Source organism: Pterocles gutturalis, unplaced genomic scaffold (genome assembly GCF_000699245.1).
Source record: "Pterocles gutturalis isolate BGI_N339 unplaced genomic scaffold, ASM69924v1 scaffold25554, whole genome shotgun sequence".
In the NCBI taxonomy this organism is placed as follows: domain Eukaryota; kingdom Metazoa; phylum Chordata; class Aves; order Pterocliformes; family Pteroclidae; genus Pterocles; species Pterocles gutturalis.
Genome location: NW_010133926.1, coordinates 14,564 through 14,813, shown reverse-complemented (window position 1 = coordinate 14,813; position 250 = coordinate 14,564).

The window sequence follows — 250 nt, the reverse complement described above, 5'->3', positions numbered from 1 at the left end:
ACCCACATCCCCCCTCTCCTGCGAGCCAGAGCTGCAGGCTGGATGTCTCCGAGCGTCACGCATCAAGAGATCATAATTAATATCTTCTAACAGCCTCGCCGGCTGAGCCGATTCATCTACATCTCTGCTTAATTAATTAATTAGTTGGTTAATTAATGGATGCATACCACCAGCAGAGGTTTTGCTGCCAGCCAGCATCTTCTCGTGAAGTCTTTAAATATATCACCCCAGGCACCCCCACCCCCCACCC